The 21,266-nt window shown below is 33.0% G+C and overlaps 1 protein-coding gene across 3 annotated transcripts in view; it reads right to left on the reverse strand.

Moving 5' to 3' along the window:
• Camta (Calmodulin-binding transcription activator) overlaps positions 1-19,134 on the reverse strand; it is a 147,014-nt gene extending 127,880 nt beyond the window's left edge. For all 3 annotated transcript variants that reach the window (XM_067271560.1, XM_067271559.1, XM_067271558.1), the window contains exon 1: positions 18,843-19,134. The gene's annotated coding sequence lies outside the window, so the exon portion shown is untranslated. The remainder of the gene's footprint in view (positions 1-18,842) is intronic.
• Between the last annotated feature and the right edge of the window lie 2,132 nt (positions 19,135-21,266).

Genomic DNA, 21,266 nt, shown 5'->3' on the forward strand with positions numbered 1-21,266 from the left:
ACCCAGATGATACCATGGTGGGCAGAGTAGCGGGCAATCTCTTTCGGAAAGCAATTGCCATATATCCTACAGTTCTTTATTGGCTGCATGGAAAGATTTGGCATTGTCTGAGTAAATCTTGTGAGGGAGGTGCCAGTGTTTTACAAAGTGCACATCACAGAAGACATGAATTCTAGCTAGATGTAGGTCTAGATTTGTTGTTTTGATCCCTTGTGGCAAGTGTTGTAGGTCTTCTAGCCCCTGTTTCCAATGGGTTGAGATGTCTGCTGGCAAGATTTCATCCCATTGGAGTCCACAGAGCCAAGTGTCTTGAAAAATAATTTTCCCTGTAATGGAGACAGATGCAAATAATCCAAGAGGGTCATAGAAATGGGATGTTGCAGCAAGTAGCAGGTGTTTCATACTAGGACATTCTGAGACATCTGAGATCATTGTAGTCTATGAGGAATTCATCCTTTACGGTGTCCCAGCTACTCCAAGAATTTGTGTTTTCTGAGTGTATGCTATGTTCCTGTCTTCCCACAGTTCCTTCAGCAATTCAGAATTGGTAGCCTATTTTGCCATGGGAAGGTGGATCTGACCCATCATATCTGTAATGTCCTGATATATTTGTATGACAGCAGGGTCAGTATCATCTGATGAGAAGTCGTCCATATATAGGCTCTTGTCCAGTATTTGGGCAGCTGTGGGATGGCTGGTTGTGAAGCTGGCTGCAAGTTCTCAGAGGGTAGCCGACAGGAGGAATAAACTGGATGCTAGTCCAAAAGGCAGCTGTTGGAAGCAGTAGACAGCCAACTCCTTTGTAGGATGTAGATATCTCCCTTCACCTGTGACCATCTTAAACCAGAAGTAGGTGACATCTCAGTCCTTGGGGTGCAAGATCAGACGGTGGAAGGTTTGACTGCCATCTCCCACTAATGCCCTTTTGTGAAGATGAAAGCAGAGTAGTGTCACTATGATGTCTGGCATCAGGTTGGGACCCACTTCCAAGGCATCATTGAGGGCAGAGTGCTCTTTCTCATGAAAAGATGCATCAAACACAATATGCCATTTGGCAGTGTTGTGTTTGTTTTGAATTGCTGCATGATGTGACAGGTAGTAGGTCTGTTTTAATTTTGCTTGTTCGTCATCCCATTCCACATAACCGTTGGAGAAGTAGTTGAGTATGTGGCAGGTATACGCATTGCTGAATTCTATATCTCTGCTGAATATGCAACATAGGGCCCTGAAGCATCACAGAGCAGTTGTGTAGTTTGTGGCTGTGAGACAGATGTTCTGTTTCCAATGCAGATAAATCTCTGCCCTTCCTCCTTTGATCCTGAAGTGACAGAAGTTATCGAGTAGATGTGCATCATGGACAGTCAATGATTTCTTCTCTGACTCTTGGATGCCAAGAGTATCCAGATCTCATATTGACTGTATCATCAGATCCAAAGCGGTCATAATGTTATTTACCCGGACAGGTATATCAAGATATTAATCCGGTTGCAGTTCAAAATCAGCCAAAGTGTGATGGAACTAATGTCAGGGTGTTGTTTATGTGCATGCGACTTTTGGTTTTGACAAATCACCAATAAAAGTTAGATCTAATTAGTATTTCAATGGATAAGTCACATGACTCTTGCTATGAATCTGCAAGTTCTAGAGTGGTGATATCCCCTTGACAGGATAAGTGGAATATGGTACAATCAGATGAGGGAGATATGTTTGAGGATTCGAAAGCTATTAGAAATGTAACAAATCTGACACAGCTGGATAAAGTGAGTCACACTCGACTCATAAATTGCCAATGGTTTGCATCCAATCACCTTCAGTTCCAGCGAGTCAATGAGAGGAGTGCAAACAAAACTCCTTTGGCTTCCTGGATCTAAGACACATCTAACTTGTTTGGCAGTAGCTTTTGCTCCATGACCCCAAACTCTAGCTGTTTGTAGATATGTAAAGTCTGAGTGCACATCAATTTTACTTACTGTGGCCTGAGATGTACTAATGGTTGAGGGAGCAAAAACCAGAGCAGATGTTGTGAGTTGGGTTGTATGATGTATGGGTCTGTTAGCTGCGACCATCATATGGGTTTGCCTCACATATTGAGATATGGTAATTGTGGTTACATCGTCGATATGTTAATTTTCCTCTTCAGGAGCAGTTACGAGCAGTGTGATTTTGTCCTAGGCACAGAAAACAATGGTTAGTCTTGCGCAGTTTCCCTGAGCAGTCTCTCAGGTTTGTTATAAGTGTGCAGTCAGAACTAAAGTGGTAAAAGCTGTCGCAGAAGGCACATGGGGATGGGAGGATCCTCTCCCTTTGGTGTTTCTTCCCGTAGACTTATTATTCCTTATCCGGACTGCCAGAGCTCAGGATTCTTCTCTTGTGAGAAACTAATCCTATGGTCCCAGATAGTAGCTGCAGTAATGATACCATCTATTTTGTCTCCCACAAACTTCAACAATTGGACTAGGTCTGACTCACTAGTACCCTTATGATGAGCATTAATGAGCCACCATTCACACAAGAAGTCTGGGAAGTCTCAAAGGATTTTCAGTGTTATGGTACGTCTGTAGTGGTTAATGGGCTTCCCAGGGCTTTCAGGGCATGCACCCTATTATTGCACTCAACAAGAGGTTGTTCAGTTTGGCAGCTGTAGGACAGATCAAAGGGTACAGACTCTCTAGGTAATCAATGTGTGCCTGAATTATACGATTCTTATCTCCATATTTCTTCAGTAGCTGTGCCTTGGTCTCAGCATATGTCCATGCAATTATGGCGATGCCATCTACTAGATGCTTAGCCTCTCCTCAGAGATATCCCCACAGGAAGACGTGTTTCTCAATGTCCAGTATATTTGAATCCTCATCAATGGTTGATGTAAATTGTTCCCAGTGTTGCCATTTGGCTATTTTACCTTCAAATGACTCAAGAACCAAGACGGGCTAACCTTGTGCAAGAGGCTGCTTGTGATTGACTGGGAAAAAGGGGAGTCCGGATTGTGGGGCTGGCTGGCGTCAGGCGGGTTGTGGTGTTCCTGATATCGAGAACCCATTGGACTCTAATCATAGCAATGGCCTATTCTTCCCTTTCTTCACAGGCAGCGGCGTCGGTTTCATATTCAGCATCCTTGAGTTTATCATAAATGGCCTCACCTAGTATTTTTAATTCCCTAAGCCTTTTGTTCAGCATGACTGCAGGACAGTTTGATTTTGTCAGACTGCATCGAGTCAGAAATGGAGTTGACCTTGCCAATCATCTTTGTTACTGATGTTCTTTTGATACAGCAGCAGTACCAGAACCTGCTCAATTCCTTGTTGGAATTTGAATTTTTGTTGGTTGGAGATATCTCAGCCATATTTCATAGTACCTATTTCAGTAGACAGTGACAGTTGGATACTGAAATCAGTTCTGCAAACAACAGAGAAGACAAGGCAATATGGCAGACGAGTGCAATATGATGGTGAAATTACATGGTTATGAGCAGGATGGCAAATGGAGCAGATAGTGGTGATAACAAGTAAATTGTTGTACATGTTGGCGTCAGATGTGTACAAACTCCAGTCAGAGGATACAGATAGTCTCACTGCTGGAAACGATGATGTGAGCGGTAATGTTCAAGCTGGATTGGAAATGTTCTTGATCTTCGTCAAATCAGCATATCCTGCCCACTGCACAAATTTGCATTGTGTGTCTATGAGCAATAACACACAAGGGTCACTTGAACTTAAACACTTTACTGTGGCTTGGAATACTGTACACAAATAATGATGAGACAAGCAGGGCTACAGTACATTCTGGTCTCCCCAGCAGCCTATTGTCTTCCCTTTTCCCCATCAAGCGGTGCCTTCATCATCATATTCCTCACACACTCCATAAAAGTGAATCAAATATTAATTTTGTTTAAAATAAATTTTATAAATTCTTGGAATTAAGTAGTTGTTCAGAAGAATTTTTCACTGAATATATAGAAGGGATATGTGGTTTATAGATTTTACCAGAGGAACCGGGTAGTTTTTACTCTAGCTTACAGTGACCGTAAATGAAAATATTCAGTTCCCTTTTGCGCTTGTGCATGTACATGGACAATGAATGGATTGAACAAATCATAATCTCGAATATATAAAGTCTGGCAGACACACAAAAATTCTAACATAAGCACTTCACTATTATAGTGGAGCATGCAAAAAAATTAATAGCCATTGTCTTTCAGTATCCACATTCATGTGAATTCCTTATAATTTCTGCAATTTTTGTCCAATCCAAATGAAACTTTGGTTACATTCATTTTATGTTCTGATGGAAAGTATAGGCTACTCATTTTGCAGAAATATTAGCTATAGAACAAACATTTTATCAATTTCGGATCGATGATTGCACTTATGTTGCAGTGACTTCAGTGACCTCATTTAGTTCATGCTTGATGATGAAATGTCCCTTAAGTTGCACTTTTAAATATTTTGGCAAATGACATATTTTAAACAACTTCATTAGATTTAAAATTTAAACTTTTAAAAAAACATCTGCATCATGTCATAGTGACCACATGACAATTATTATCTAATTGGAAGTAACGACCTAATGAGCCCATTATATATAAAGTGTTATCACTCATTTAACTAACATATATAAAATTCAGCTTTGTTTTATTAATGTGGAATTAAAAAAGCTTTGTTTTGACAAAATAGCAAATGTAAGAAATGTAAGAGTAAAATTGGTCAGGTAAATTCTAGATCTAAAAGAATAAGAGCAACCAATAAAAAATATTCCATCATGTTTGATGGGGGAATGTCTAGTGACTGTGTGTGTGTTATCGGCAAAACCCAATTTTACGCCAAACTAGATTTGCCTAGGCCTAACTAGTTTAGCGTAAGCATGTCAGGCCAAACTAGTTTAGAATTATTATTCAAGTATATTAATGGTTAAAATAAAAGTAAAAGGCAATCAATTAGATGAACAATATTTATTCAAACATACTCTACTTAATAATTATGGTAATTTATTAGAGCAGGTTAGTGTGAATGTACAGTATGTCTCTTTAATTCGAATAAATAAATCCGGTAGACTTCATCACAGCTATTGCTGTGATGAAGTCTACCGGATTTATTTATTCAAATTAAAGCTATTATTTTAGCTATTATTAAAGCTATTATTTATTCGAATTAAAGTTATTAAGCTAAGTCTACCGGATTTATTTATTCGAATTAAAGCTATTGCTGTGATGAAGTCTACCGGATTTATTTATTTGGATTAAAGAGACATACATTCACATTACGTATATACCGTATAGATACCACATCTGACATTGAGAAGAATAGGTTAGGTTAGGTTAGGTTAGAATGTGCATCCCCACTGTTCCCTGTCTTCTGATTGCTGGACTCAGAGACGAGCCGCCACCTTCGATACGTATAGGTAACATTAACCCCGTTTTTTATAATTAAGTAGATTATGTTTGAATAAATATTGTTCATCTAATTGATTGCCTTTTAATTTTATTTTAACCATTAATATACTTGAATAATAATTCTAAACTAGTTTGGTCTGAAACGCTTATGCCAAACTAGTTTGGCCTAGGCAAAACTAGTTTGGTGTAAAATCGGGTTTTGCCGGTAACATATATACATATTTATAGATTGGCATAATCCACTTTAAAAGTAATATAGTAGGTCACTCATTATATCACTCATTTAGATATATTAATTTTTTATCTTCCAAATATAAAAGTGCTTTAGCCAAGAATGGATAGATATGTTGATTATATCATACCATCTGATATTGCTTATTGGTTTGTCTCCATATATGTGCAATATAAGGGGTCAATGAGTGATTTCAAAAGTTAAAAAAAAAACAAAACAAGGAAATTCATAACATTTGCATGACAATCTAAAAAGCAAATGAAGACATTCAAATGAAGGTAGAATCTTCTATATAATTTAATTCATAACAAAACAAAAACAATTCTTTCAATTCAGACCACCAAAAACAAATTAGTTATTTTTTAAAATTTATATATCATAAGACAAAAGAAGTTTCAATAATTATACAAATTACCAAGTTTCAAGTTAGTATAATTCTTTCTAATTTCCAGTATAAGTTAATATGTTTATTGAAGTTTCAAGTTTTAAAATAGCTGAAGTCATTTGATTCTCCTATTAAGTAGAAAACTAGCAGCAGTATGAAACAAATCTCTGTTTATCATTCTAAACATCATCCTTAAAAAAAAAAATAAATTTAAAATATACAGTAGTTTATCAAAATTATTGAAAGTCAATAGGAAAATATAGGTATCTGACTATTTTGTGGTTTTTATTGGTGCTAGAATCATTTCAAAAATACTGTACAGTATTATTTATTTTTTGTGACTAGAATGCTAATTACTTGTCCTGTAGTAAAATGCTACTATGAAAAATAATTTTGAGCAAAAATATAACTATTGGATAATGCTCTAGACCATTCTTCAAATCCAGATTAATTTCATGAATGCATTCCTGTTGAGATGGTATCATTTCTCAAATATGACATCACTTATGCAGCAAATAGAAAGTAACTCATGTTATAGCAAGTTTTAAGATGTATCTACAGTGCACTTTTAGCCTATTAAATGAAGCCAACAACAACCAACAATTCCCAATTAAAAAGTTCTCAAAGGATTATAATGAAAATAACAAACAAGTATTAACTGCTGGGAAGAAATTACAGTCCTTTGTCTCAATATATTTGGAAAAAGTATACTGTAAGTAGGGAAAAAATAATTAAATTCAATTTAGAATTTTTACACATTAAAGTAATCGTCATACCATATTTTCATGGAATGACCAGCACGCCACATATAAACAGGAAACCAGCATGCCAGAAACCCTAGGATTACTCACATGCCAGTTAAACTGCAACCAAAATATAAAAGTAATCAGATCTACCAAAACTAGTTGTTAATTAAACATTAAAGAAAACGTTCTTCCCAGTACAATAAAATAACATTGTAATTTGACTAACTTAAAACCAGAAAGAGAGTTTTCATTTACAAAGCAATAAAACAATTAATGACTTATTGACATCAACTACACCAGAATGAATAGATATCTACAGAACACCGTTCAAATAGTGTTAGAATTTTAACAGCCAGCTTGCAGGAAATTGTATGTAGATGCCCGAGGAAGAGCCCAAAAGGGGCTTCGGAAACGTTTGCATGTATAGAACATTAACACTCCGGTTAGTAGGTTAAGGCAAGTCAGTGGTGTGCCGTCATTGGAAGTGGTGAAAGTGCCACTTCCCTTGTATTTTCTAAAATATAAATTCATATTGGGTGATTATTTTCATATTTCAATGTACTTTGAATTAATTAAAATTAATATTTTATTATAACCACATTTTGTATCTTGTTACAAATTTCTATACTACATGTGAAAAAAAAAAATAATAAGATTGCTATTGTATATTCGAATATCTGTGGCAAAATGGAAGCGCTGTATTGTCAAAACTGGAGTCAGCTTCCAAGCAGCCAGATTATAGGCATTTGGCATATGCGCTTTACAGAGAACCAACCTCCCCTGGTTTAGCTGGTGGAAGCTATATATGTATAATGCTTACAACGATTCTATCCTTTAGCCACTGGAAAGGGCTCGATCAAAGGTGGCCCTTCGATCGACCATCAAAGAACCACATCAACGCCCAGGATGTCCGAACGGTTGATTGTCCTAAAGCAAACTATTTTGTACATAGTGTATTGTTTACTTTATGTTAAAATAAACGGTTTTTGTCAGATACTTGTCGTCTTTCTCTTCCACTACCATGCATGTACAAATAGACCCTAGACCATTACTGACACACAATTAACTGATTGCCCCTGGAAGTCAGCTTCTTACAGAAACACAGCTTCCCTATCATCAAATGTCACAGCACACCACTGAGGCAAGTAGATATTTATTGACATCAGTAATAGTAGTAGTTAGTCAGTGTGGGCTACAATGACCATCCACCCCAGGAGGGGTTGTCAAACTTTTTTGATTGTTGCCCCCCCTACAAATTTTTGAAACCTCACATCAATCCCCACCAAAAAGTTTGCATTATAAGCAATAAAAAAAGCTCTTACCATTTTACATTTACTAATACATTTCTTTTAATTTTACATTTTTTACATTTACTATATATATGTTAATAATAATTTTTGTAACTGACAATCAGTGAGATGAGGAAGTTTGATCTTCAGCAAGACCAGCAATATTTCGTTGAAAATTTGTAAGTTTTAGTTTTAAATTGCCTTGAAGTTCCACATTCAACTTATTTCTCTGTTTGGTTAAGATGGAATTATCATGGCTGAAATCAGCTTCAACCATATACGAACTTGGAAATGCAAGCAAAAAAAGATTTACCATATCACAAAGTTGTGTATTTTTGTGTTACATTTATATTCATCCAGAAATTGCTCAAATTTAAATTTTTCAAAAGTATTTTTGCTTCAAGGTCAGCTAATAATTCAATAAGTTCATCTTGTAAGTTGATGTCAATGTTTTTGATTTAAGCGGAAAATGACACCATAATCCATTCTGGGATATCAATATTTTCTAAATCTGCAAAATGCTGTACTATTAAATTCATTGAAACAATATTCAAAAACATAATATGTATAGTTATATTTGTGATTTTTAGTTTCAGTTTTTCCATCTACTCCCAATAATGTTATATCGATCCCCAGGGGTTGATCGACCACTTTGGTGACCCAAGTTACCCTGACTTTAAAAATAACATCCTCCTCTCAAATTTCAAACAATGTTAATTGGTGCAAGCTGAGATAACTTACAGCGAGTTTCTTAAATTTAATATGTTTATTTTTACATTTTTGAATCAAACAACAATAAAATACATATTAAAAAAAAGCACTTTCAAAATTCCACGAGTGTTTTACGTCATCAGAAAGAAGACAAACTGAAGAAATTAAATATATAATTGTAGTTTTTGATGTAATGCTGACAGTTTCACAGTTTTAGAATAAACACTCATTCATTTTTATGTGACATAACTTGTTCATTTTTTTAATGTGCACTCTAGAGAAGGATGTATAACCTTACTTAAACTGGCTGGTGAGGTTATACAACCTGCTGGTTTTTACCACATGGAAATATCTGATATCATGGTTTCCCCTAGCTAGATCAGCATGCCGGTCATTTCGCGACAATACGGTATGAACAGTGTAGAACTTCAATGATGATAATGTAGATGACATTCAGAATCATTGGATAACACTGAAAACAAATGACTTACAATAAATGCAGAGCAACAAGTGGTAGAAGAAACTATAATGGTGTGAAAAATAACTAAAAAATTCTCACAACAAAATTATTTAAATAAACCAATATCTTTACTAATAATTTTTAGATTTTGTTAAATTAAGTAATTTGAATCTCAATAGTTTTGAATCTCAATAGTTAGAACCTGATGAAGACCGAGTTAACGGTCGAAAACGTTTGTTTTCAAATTTTTATTACTGGTTTTTAAAAGGTTGAATGTGAATTATTTGCTCACACCAGTACAGAAGTCGAACCTTTAAATTAAGTAAATTATGAATTTAAGCAAAAATCCATAGTAAAGAACACTGTACAGATAGGATTAAATTGCCAAAATTAGATGTTATTAAACTTGATGTTTTACAGCTGGCTACAGCAAGAACTATTCATCAGAAAGTCATGAAAGTTTGAGAATGCCTTAATGAAATGATGGGAATTTTTCTAGACCAAAAAAGTTAGTTCCAAAAACCAACACTAGAAGGACCTATTCAAGCTGAAATAGTGGCATATTGGCCTGTAAGATCCCCAGACGAATTCATGAAATTTTTGGCTCTGGGGCTATTTCACAGATTTGGTCTACTGTGATCCCATAACATCACTATCAGACTTTAAAGACACCATAACATGCCATGTGCATAACATTCTAAGGCATACACTGCATGAAACTGTTGAATATGCTGTTTTACACTTTCAGATGGTAGCAGACAACAGTGGCCATGTTTTAAACATGTTTTGTTTACATTAGATAGATAATGTGTGTAGCTCATTGTTATGCTCTATATAAAGCTATAATATGCCCTTTAGTGGTGATTTTTGAAACTAACTTTTTTTGCTCTAGAAAAAATTACCATCATCCCATTAAGGCATTCCCAAACTTTCATGACTTTCTAATGAATACTTTTTGCTGTAGCCAGCTGGAAAATGTCAAGTTTAATCTGGGACACCCTGGACAATTTTAATGTAAATTTGTTTGTTATTTTACATAATTTAAATAAATATAAATGTAGCATCTATATATATAATCGAGACGAGTTGATAATAATAATAATAATAATAATAATCAGTGCAGAGCCAAAACGGTTAGGGGTTGAAAGTTGAAATTTGGTACACAGTTAGGGTATGTCACGATAACGCACACTAAGAAGGGATTTTTCGAAATTCCTCCCCACAGGGGAGAGGGACAGGATTAAGGCTTAACACTTCCATTGTTGATGGAAGTGTTAAGTAACAATGGAAGTGTCAACAATGGAAATATCAACAATGGAAGTGTAAAGAGAAAGCGACGTTGCAAGACGCAGATGCAGTTTTTTTGTTTTTGCAGGAAATCGAACATATTTTTAGACCTATCTAAAAATTCTGTAATTAGTCTGGAAACGGGGGACCCAATTCTTGCATTCTGTGAAAATGGGTAAGGTTGACTATAACATAATAATCTTAATTTTCACTAAAACGGTTAGGAGTTGAAAGTTGAAATTTGGTACACAGGGTACCAAATTTAAGTACCAAAGTGTTAAGTAACAATGGAGAACAAGAGAAAGCGACGTGCACGATTTACGGGCGCTGGAAGAAAAAAAAAGAGTAATATGTTAGAACATATTCGATTTTCAAATTTAAACAGATTAGTTCGATCTTTCTCGACTTTTCTTCTTTAGAACATTTGATGAAAATTGAATTATATAATCAGAACATGCCGTGAAAATCGAACAATATTAGAACATTCGACTTTTAAATTCGACCTTTCTTTAGAAATACTTAGTTTGTTGATGAAATTACTCTTTTTCTTTTGCGACTATAATGTAATAATCTTAATCTTCGCTATAGTTACTTTTGCCCAAGCAGGCCTACCTGCTAGTACAGTAATAACATAAACATAGTTTTAATTTTAAGCAAGTTTACATTTATGTATTAAAATATTTACAACTTAGTTTAATTGAATTTTTGTAAAAAAAATTGTAAATTTTTTACAGAATAATTAAAAATGTTCTCTCTGTAATATGCTTCATACTTATTAAGAGCATTAAAACTGCTTCATTTACATTAACATAAATGCAGATTCTAGCATGTTTTCCTATAGGTCTCGCATCATTGGCTAATTTCAAAATTGATTCACAATTTGTTATGGTTGATATACTACTCACAGGATTCCAAACTTTGCTACAAAATCTTTCTTTTTTCAACTTCCTGCAACACATTAATGTTTTTAGTAATGCTTAAACACTATATTAACAGTTCTTCAAATTCCATCTGAATGACTCATTAAATATAATAAAATTTCATTAACCTCAAAAATTAGTCCAGCAGTTGTCAAAATTATTACCTTTTTAACACTTGACATTCATTAATTGTAAATCATTTATAACCACTCACCACACCGGGATATAGTTAATCACATACTCTGAACTGACATGCATATAGTATGCATATCAGTTCAGAGTACATGTGCATGAGATAACACTCAATGCTGAAGAACGTATGATAAGAAACTGAATAACAATTAGATAGTGTAAGTGTCACAATTGAAGCAAGTTGAAGTAGTTTACCATATGCAACAGATCTAGACATCTTAGCGGACTTTAACCAGACCAAGCTCATACTCGCTACACTCCCACGGAACACCTCAGATGGTTGGAGGCTACTCACATTTTTAAATCCAGTTTTACATCTAAATGCATAAATTATAAAGAGGAAATGGTTTTGTCAATGGCCTGGCAAGAGTTGATTGACAGCATGGTTTAGCCATTTGTTGAGTGCCAGTAGGGCAACTCTGCAGGCGCAACGTGGCTTTAATAATTTTTTTGAATTTATATCCAAACTCTTGTTCGAATTTTATTCCAAAAAGAAGAACCATCAAGGAATCATTAAGAAACCCAATGAAAAACTCAGGAGTTTGAAATGTTTGTTTTATAAATCGTTTAGCTGTCAATGACAGCATTTGGACCTAATCTCTCTCCTTTCTTTACAACCGGTAGCCACATGGAGAGCAGATTACATGATGGTTTTAAAAGCTAATGACCAGTATTTCTCACCTGAATCTCAATTTTACAAAGGGTTTACACAGACTGATACCTGAAATTGAACCTAAATTCAAACTCAACCCAGATAGAGTAATTGACTTTCAACAATTGATGATCCTTACAAATTAAAAAAAAAAGTATTCAGAAGCAAAAATATATTTTTGGTTGAAAAAGCAGTGTACAAAGCAAAATTTCATTATATGGAAAAATTCACTATATAGAAGTTCATAATATGGAAATTTGACTGTATATACTATACAAACTTGTATAGAGCAACTGATATATACAACATGTATATGTTATGGACAAAGTGATTAATATGGGCATTATGAATAATGACCAACAAAATCGGGCATTGTAATAAATTTCAAAAATTTATCAAATTGACCAGTCATTATGAATACTGCTACCACCTAGTCGGGCAAAGTGATAATAATACGTTGAGGAGTGATCATCTGACATATGCTAGCCAATCAGAACTTACATCTTAGTTGCGCATGCATATTGCATTTAGTACCAAATTTTAAGTTTACGTGACGAGTAGTTAATCGTTTTTCTTTGACAAAAGTAACGATCATGGAGGAATCATTAAGTGACATAAACAACCGATTAAACGAGTTAATAGCAGAAAAAGGTGAAAACAATTAAATTTTACAAAATCAGCGTATTTGTTAATGATAGAAAAAGTGAGAGTCAAAAATAGAAGTTACTTCTAACTTACCAGAAGAATATCAGTTAATAGTACTTTGAAATAATTCAGAAAAAATAAATATTTCTAAATGAAATAAGTGGAGTTTTTTTTAAGCAAATTTAAAATTCGGTACTAAACACGATACACACACGTGACCGAGTGCTGATTGACTAGTGTATGTTGGATGAATCACTCCTTCAACGTATCATCATCACTTTGCCCAACTAAGTGGTAGCAATATTCATGATGACCAGCAATTTAATAAATGAATCAATATTTATCACACTGCACGCCCTTTTTGGTCATTATTCATAATGCCCGATTAATCACTTTGTCCATAACATATATATCAGTTGCTCTTTAGTAGTTTTCTTCTTTTTACAAATTAAAAGTATTAAAAATAAAACCTTTTTTCTACTTAAAGTATACAATGATCATAAATCATTAAATGTATTTCAGTGATAAATGGTAAAAGAACCAAATAAACTTAAACTGTATTATATATATATAAAAAAAATCACAGCATTGTTTTTTACTTAAGCACAAAATTTTAAAACATTTAACATGTGCTCCATTTATGGTACATGCAATATCTGTGTTTCTTACCATGTTTTTCTTGGCATTTCAGACAATATTGTCCCAATTACTTCCTAATTCATTGTTTAAAAGAACTGACCTGGGGAAGGGCTTGAACCCACAACCTCTGCTTGCTGTGCGGTGCAATTGCCAATTAAGGATAATTGTCAAGACACCACACAGCAAGCGGAGCTTGCAGGTTCATTGTTTAAGTTCAGCAATATCATACACTTAGTGAAATTAGTGAAAGACTGTTTACAAAACCAAACTTCATAAAAAATTTAAGATGTCATGTCAGATCAAGTGACCAGTTATTTTAACTTGTCCTTCACAACCAATCCAGCAGTAGGAAATTGTGCATCCAGGTAGCTTCAATCAATTTCCAGTGTAGCAATGTATTATCCAGTAAAAAGTAAATGTTTGGTTGTCATTATTCCAACTGTGGCATGAGATAACACTCAATGCTGAAGAACACATGACAAAGAAGAAACTGAATAACAATTAGATAGTGTAAGTAATATAAATAAACATCTCTAAGCCCGATGAGTGTATAATAAATTACCAACAATCGCCTAAAAATCGGGCTATAAATTGGCTAATTAAATGATAGATATAAAGTATATTTGTTACTAGAGGTAGACGTTAGGCACCATCTCTTATCTAAGTTAATAATTATAATTTTAAATAGATATTAAATAAATTTAGAACCTTCTGAACTGACCCGGAGTGGGGCTTGAACCCGCAACCTCTGCTTGCCAGTTACGCCACCCGGACTCTGAGCGAGTCTTCGCTTTGTAAGGAACTGAGTCCGAACGTTATTTTTATTTTATTATTATTTCTGTTTTATTATCTTTTGTTTGAGGTTTATGTTTATTTAGGACGAAGGTTCCCCACCACTCTCTTGTTAGTAATGAAAAAAAATGAAGATAAAACAACTCACGGAGAAATAAGCGCCGTAGGAAAAATCTCGTGCACTTGCGCTGCCCGGCAGAAGTAACAGTCCGCAGAAAAACAAAATGGAGGGGGGAGTCCCCACACTCACTAGTGAAGAAATACTTCATAAACCGTCTTAACATCCCAGAAAATTATGATAAATATTTTGTAAACGGTTTATAAGCTTTGTCGGAAACTTAAAGCTACCAGAAAAGAAAGTTAATGTTAGCAACTAAGTATGTAAATAAGGGGAGTAACCCAGCTCAAGTGTGACGTCACCTCACAGTATAAAACCCGTACGTTAACCGAAGAAGGAGAGGTGAATTCCAAATCGAGACAACTTTGAGAGCGAGGTTAATTCAAAAGCGAAGTATTTTCTGATAGAAGTCCAGATTGATAATTGGACGATCCAAGGTGTTAAAGAGGAGTTCGATTGACGATTTGACGATATCGAAAGGATTGAGGAAATAGTATAGTGAGGTGACAGATAGACGTTTAATTAGTAAGAGATTTTGTTCATAGTTTCTAAGTATTTGATTTGTCGAATTTCAAAGGGGAATTAATATTAAGTTAAGCTAAGTAGCTGAGTTTATTGTCGGGTTGACTTGTTGATTTTCGTTAATAAATTTTCTTTGGATTATTGACATTTGTACGTAGTACATTCTAGTTACTAATTAAATATATTTGAACTTTTGATCTGACTTGATATTTAGCATTATTATTACTAAATTTTCGGTGCACGCTTAAAAGCCCAGGCCTGGCAAACTAATCTCGAATCCGCATAAAGTACCTGTTAGGTTAACGGAAGTTTTACCGACCGCAATTATAGTCGGTTTCCTAAGATACTAAAAATAGTACTTTACAGCTTCCAGAAGTATATTAATTTAGATATAACCTTACTTGGTTAAATACTGTACTGATAATTTATTATATACTCATCGGGCTTAGAGATGTTTATTTATATCATATATATACCTCACCGGGTAGTACGTTAGCTGGCTGAGTGCCGTTGTGGAGTTGTTCTTAAGCCGTGGACATAGGAGTCATCCCCAGCCAGTACATTATTTAACTAAGTAAAGTTATATCTAAATTAATATACTTCTGGAAGCGAAGACTTGCTCAGGGTCTGGGTGGCATAACTAGCAAGCACACTGCACAGCAAGCAGAGGTTGCTGGTTCAAGCCCCGCCTTGGGTCAGTTCTTTTATTCCAGAAGGTTCCAAATTTATTTAATATTTATTTAAAATTATCATTATTAACTTAGATAAGAAATGGTACCTAGCATCTACCTCTAGTAACAAATTTACTTTATATCTATCATTTAATTAGCCAATTTATAGCCCGATTTTTATGCGATCGTTTGTAATTTGTGATAGTGTAAGTGTCACAATTGGAGCAAGTTGAAGTAGTTTATAATTTTGTGCATATGTCAAAATGAACTGTTGTATGATTTGATATATAATACAGTTTTTCACTTTGGTTCATTTACCATTCATCATCGAAATCTACTTAATAATTTATGACACTTTCTATATTAAATACATTTTTGCCTACAGATATATATATATATATATTCTTATTATGTCTACGTTATTTTACCTCTAATAAAATGTATTTTAAAGTGATGTTTTTGAATGGACACATTTTGTTTAATGAGAAAATTCTGGTTATTTGATTACTCAACCTTCTCCACTTGCATAAATACAATTTATTTTATTAAAAAGTCTACTCTGTAAACATCATAATTATATAAAATTTAAAAAATCATAAAAATAAGTAATATAAACTTAGAACAGAAATATCTAACAACAAACGATAATTTAAAAAAGAGAGATTCATTTTATTAGAATCATGAACACAAATAAAATAGATTTAACATGGAAACATACATAATCAAAGAAATTTAACCATTGAACAAAATTTTTAATTAATGTAACATCTGAAAATTTAACATTTGCATGTAGTTTACATACGGTTAAATGTAGAGGTAATAAAAATTAAATCAATTTTAATATGCCATAATTTCAATTATTGGATATATAATACCCTTGACCCAGCAAATGTAGATGAAATGTATATATGATTAAAATCATAAAACATTTGTTTAATAATTCTTTTGCTAATATATATAAAAAAATTCAGGTTACAAATTTTTATCTAAGAAAAGTGAATTTCATATAACATCAATTAAAAATCCAATAATATAGTTTTATTAAAATGATTACACATTCAAACTAATGAACAAATTCTCAATTGCATATGTAATCAATTTTTGAATTACTACTTAAAATAATTGAAAATTTCACTGTTAAAAATATCTTACTTATGATTAAATTTTCTACTAAGACGAAATTAAAAATGATTTATACAGAACATGAACATACTATAAAAAAATAAAATTTGCAATCTTATAATTTATACAAATTAGTCTACACACAACTTCCACCTGAGCTGGTGAAAAGAAATGACCTTGACTGAAGTTATCACCTCAGACTATATGGAACCTCAATCTAACAAGACTATATCAATCATTATTTTAGCTATATAAATAAATTTGTTTTAAATTTTTATTTCAAATTTAAAAATTTACATTCTCATATCACAATTCCTTTCAGAATGATAACATATAAACAGGTATGTAATAATTTTGTTTTTTTTTTTAGTTTGAGGTTTCTCAATTTTTCACATATAAACTAAATATATGTGTTCTCCATCCAAGAATCCATTACTATTTTCAGTTGGTTTCAAAATCACTTTCTAAAGATTTTGAAAGGAACAATGAACTTTCTGTTGAACTTTACTCAATGTAATGATATGGCCTTATGGCTACAATGTCCTATTATTAGAATGAAAAAATTTTAGAAAAAGTTTACCTTTTCAGCCTTTCAAAGTTCACTGTTTTAGGTTATAGACTAAAAAAGATTCTACTGCAAGATTTTTAAATAAAATTTTTAAAATATCCATATGTTTTTTGTTCTACTAAAGAATTTTGAAACAAATATATTTCGGAGCTTGATAAATTACACTTACTAAATTTTTCACTAAGAAACCATTGTGATTACTGTTCATCTTTTAGATATTCAGCTTGAAGACAAGTATTTAAAAAAATTTTTCAGCTTTAAATAAATTTTGGATTTCTTGAAACGACACTTTTTCTTCTATTCAGCAATCACCTTTCAAATAAACTGTAGTTTAATGTAAAACACATAAGCAATCTTGATGAGCAAATCAAGTCATATTAACAAGAGTGAAAAATACAAAACCACAGTTCACTTTTAACCAATTCAAATAATTTAAATAAAATATATTTAAAAATAATTCTTTTAATACTTGTTACTACAAATATATTGTATAGATTATCTGTCATTACAATTTTAGTAAATGATAATGAAGATACAGATTTCAAGATTTTTCAGTTTCATTTATAAGAGAAACTTCATTTTTGCAAATTCACTTTAGTAACTAATTCTTTTTAATTTACTTGCCACTAAACAAAAATCTGCAAGGTTTAGTATGAATAAAGGACTTTAAATTGTCTAATAAAGTAAAATTATTGAACACGTAAATAAATATATATATACATATGAATATTTATTATGAATTTATCATATACTAATTACTGATTGAAATCAAATTATTTTTAATCAGAAAGAAAAAGCTACTAAACAATCAATGTATTGTTTGATTCAACAAATTTTTTTTTCTGCACAAATAATAAAGTACATAATTTTGAAAATAATACATGCATATATTTTATCGTATACTTTCATTAATGTTTTTCAACATAAAATCAAAAAAAAAAACAAAAAAAAAAAAAAAAAACACCGAAAGTTCTTATTTGAAATAATCAAATTTTACGAAGATGAAAAATTTGAAAATGCAAAGTTTCATTTAAAAAGAAATCTTAAACTAAACATTTGCATTTTTAAAAAATTCGATAAAAATTCATAAATTACGCCTCGTATCTATGAATAAAGAAAGAAACACGCATTTTAAGACATTTAAAGAAACGAAACAATTGAAACCGGCATTACATATAGAGACTTTAAACCTTAATTTTAATATTAAATTACGATTGAAAATTAAATGCAAATTATGTAAAGAAAGAATTAATTAAATAAAGATTTTAAAAAGAGATAATCCATTCGATTTATAAGAGAATGATGCATGTTATTTTAATGATAAAAGAGTTTTATCCATTTTGTTTTCATCGAGAGCCAGACCACACCCATCGACGGAGAGACCGTGGCCTAAGATAGAAAATGGTCTATTTTATTCTTTTTGGTGTGATTTCTGATTTATTTTCGGTGTTTATTCGCGATTGCATCCATCCCCAAGTTGGAATGAATCGATCAAAACTTACCAACTTCCGTATTCTTCCGTGTTGTTAATGCCATTACTCGATTAGGCCTAAATCTTCAATTACTTCATGATCGACCAACTTCGGAAATATTCATCGAATACTTTATCCGGTCATTCAGTACAGTTTTAATTACCGGATGACTACAGAAAAATTCCGACCGTATATTCCTATATCACATCGGAAAGGAATCAATGAACGTCGATGATATCTACACCTTTCTATAGGAAAGAAAGACTTCGGTAACGAGGATAAAACTAGATCGCCGCCAGATGATGGTGGCAATTTAAAGTCATCATCTTCCTTCCTTAATTAACGAATATTTTCATTTACGTTTATATTAAGCTAACTATTTTAATTTTTACTACAGTTCACTTCTGGATTAATTTAATAATATCCTAAATTAACTTCGTGGATTTAATTAATTTGCGACACACCTAACTGGAAGATTTTTTTAAAAATATATAATTATCATAAATAATTTATTCGGGAATTTTATTTATATATTAGTAATTAAGTAATTGTATTATTTTTCATTTTAATTAATGAGTTCTTATCAGATTTTTTAGACTATAATTAAATTTTGGTTAAAAAAAAAAACATATATATATATTTAAAGCAGATTCAAGTTGGATCAAAACGCGGCTCCATTCGTAGTAAACTGACGATTTACAACTTGGCCACATTTGTTATTTTTTTTTTTTTTTTTTAATTTTAGGCTAATATTTCATTAAAATTATTTTCAGTGTTATCAATTTATCGAATAATTCGCTAAATGTAACTCTCCTGTAGCATCCGTCTAGCGGTATAGAAGCTACTAGGGTTTCTCAAACGGGATTCCGGGATCCCGGTCGTTTTTTTAACCCGGGAAATATCCCGGAAAATTTTTCTTATCCCGGGAAATCCCGCAAATCTTTTAAAAATTTACTTTTTTCTTATTTTATGTTAAGGTTGAGGAAATTTTCCAAATAGAAAGTATCATTAACTCATAAACTGTCAGAATACATTTGTATTTATTAATTTTAAACCTACTTATTAGTTTTTTTTAACTTTTGTTCGTTATGGCAGGTCACAAATGGTCAATAATCAATACGTTGCTTATTTGTGGCAGAACTTTCAAAATTCTTTACCAGTAATATCTGGAATAAGTGTGCTTATGCTGTCTTAATTTTTAACCATGCTTAGTAGCTTCAATAACTGCGTAACGCCAAGTTGTGCAAATTGGGCAAGGATACAAACGAGTACGAAGTCTGCAAGTATGAAGTTTTTCTTCATAACCTGATTATTAAAGACAAACGAACTGCCGAATTATTGGGCTATGATCTTTCTATTAATGCAGCCGAGGTAGACAAATCAAGAATACTAGAGAACAAAAGAAGTACTACAATCTCGAAAACGAACTAGAAATCTTTCAGGATACAGATGAAAACACATAATATTTGTCTTCTCTTAAATACATTAAACACGATTCCAATCACATCAATTGAATCGGTAAAGGCATTCTTCGTAGCAAGACCTTTCATTACTAAAATAAGAATCAGATTGAGTGATCGAAGTATTGACCATCTTTGCTTTTTAAAATCTTATAAAAATTTACAATATTTTGTATTATATTTTATTTAAAAAATCAAAAATTACCTTCTAAGTTAGAAGTTTGATCTAAGTTCATTTTTTTTTAAATTTTCAACTCAATTCAAAGGCATTTTTGTCGTTGCTGTATGCAGTTTCCAGCAAACTTTAATAAATTTTTTCTATTTGTGAAAATTTCTACGTAATTCAAAGGTAATTTTTAATACATATCTTATACAGCATTATTAATATGATTTTGGAGGATGCAGAACGTATTAAATTACTTTAAAAAACGAAAAATAATTAAATCATTTGATTTCATGACATTTTGTATATCTTAAAAATAATTCATTTTGTCCTGGGATTTCCCGGGATCCCGGAAAACAGTTCACTTTTATCCCGGGTTTCCGGGACAACTGTAAGGTCGCCGACTGGTGGGGATAAGTTAATCCCGTGTCAGGATGAGCCTAAGGGACGTTTGCATGTGGGTGTGGCGGAGGAGGCAAATGATGACAAGTGTTTTACATAAGAAAACCCGTTTATTGGATAACATATATGCTTACATCCACAATAGATAGTCCACTTCTCTACAGTCCTTCGGAGTGGCGAGGATTTCCCTTCCGTCGAAGCCCCGGGGCGGACGAGATGAGATCGCTGGACCGATGCTCGCAGAGGTGCTGAGGCGTCGTACGTCGTTGGCGGCGACACAACACAACACAGATCACGGCTCTTTGCGGGATGCGGAGGACACTCCTTCCGACCTTGGAGATTCCGATTTTTATAATTCTTCGCTCGCTATTCCGATTTCCGATTGGCCCATCATCCCCTTTCCCGTTTTCCGATTGGTCTTTTCCTTGT

The sequence above is a fragment of the Centruroides vittatus genome, unplaced genomic scaffold (assembly GCF_030686945.1).
Source record: "Centruroides vittatus isolate TY-2023 unplaced genomic scaffold, ASM3068694v2 contig_4, whole genome shotgun sequence".
Lineage (NCBI taxonomy): Eukaryota > Metazoa > Arthropoda > Arachnida > Scorpiones > Buthidae > Centruroides > Centruroides vittatus.